Genomic DNA, 781 nt, shown 5'->3' with positions numbered 1-781 from the left:
AGTCTCCCTATTTTTCCCGTCAGCCGTGTCCTCCACCACCCCTACCCACGGGCATTTTGTACTCTCTCCAGTTTTGCTCGCATCAAGAGACCAAGATGGCGGCCCGTCGAGCTCAAAGATTGACTCCTACGATCTCACGGAAAAATCGGGGACTGTGAACAGTCTACGTAACTTGTTAAATTCATCCTTCAAAGTATAGCTGTTAGAAAAATGCTGGAAACTGTTACCAGCCTCCTTAACTTAATTTGAACAAAGTTGAATTCTTGGCATGTTGATTTGCATTCGATAACAAAAATGGGAGGTAAACCGGCTTGTTTCTGAGTTATAAACAATTAAAGTTTAGACTACGCGTGTCAATAACAAGATACTTTTCCTTTATGGTAACTTTGAATGTAAAAAAAAATACTATATATCTTGTTCACCAATTCTTAGGCATTTCGCATCAACTGAAAAAGAATGGTTGTAACGATAGAGATTGTGGGCAGTCACCGTCAGTTGCACAATTCTGCTTGTATAACCAGCTGTAACAGATACGGAATAAGGTAAGACTAAGGTAAGAAAAATATATTTAGTCTGAAATAAGTTGCATCAGCTATACAGATGCGAGTAAGACCTGCAACAGTTTTGTGAAATTTGTGTTTCAAGATCTTGCTAGTCTGCGAGCAATTCAGTCATATTTGTGATACGCGAGAGTGGCGAAGCCGCTAGGCTGAGTTAGATGAGATACGTTAGATTCTACATTACGGCTAACGTTTTGTGCATGTGCTGGGATGAAGGTAAA

The 781-nt window shown here is 40.1% G+C and overlaps 1 protein-coding gene across 1 annotated transcript in view; it reads left to right on the top strand.

Moving 5' to 3' along the window:
• Positions 1-441: 441 nt before the first annotated feature.
• Positions 442-781, top strand: part of LOC145494805 (uncharacterized) — a 24,232-nt gene continuing 23,892 nt past the window's right edge. Inside the window, exon 1 of the mRNA XM_081474380.1 lies at positions 442-781. This exon is cut by the window's right edge and continues 2,077 nt beyond it. The gene's annotated coding sequence lies outside the window, so the exon portion shown is untranslated.

The sequence above is a fragment of the Orbicella franksi genome, chromosome 8 (assembly GCF_964199315.1).
Source record: "Orbicella franksi chromosome 8, jaOrbFran1.1, whole genome shotgun sequence".
Taxonomy (NCBI): Eukaryota; Metazoa; Cnidaria; class Anthozoa; order Scleractinia; family Merulinidae; genus Orbicella; species Orbicella franksi.
This window is presented reverse-complemented; position numbering and strand designations above follow the sequence as displayed.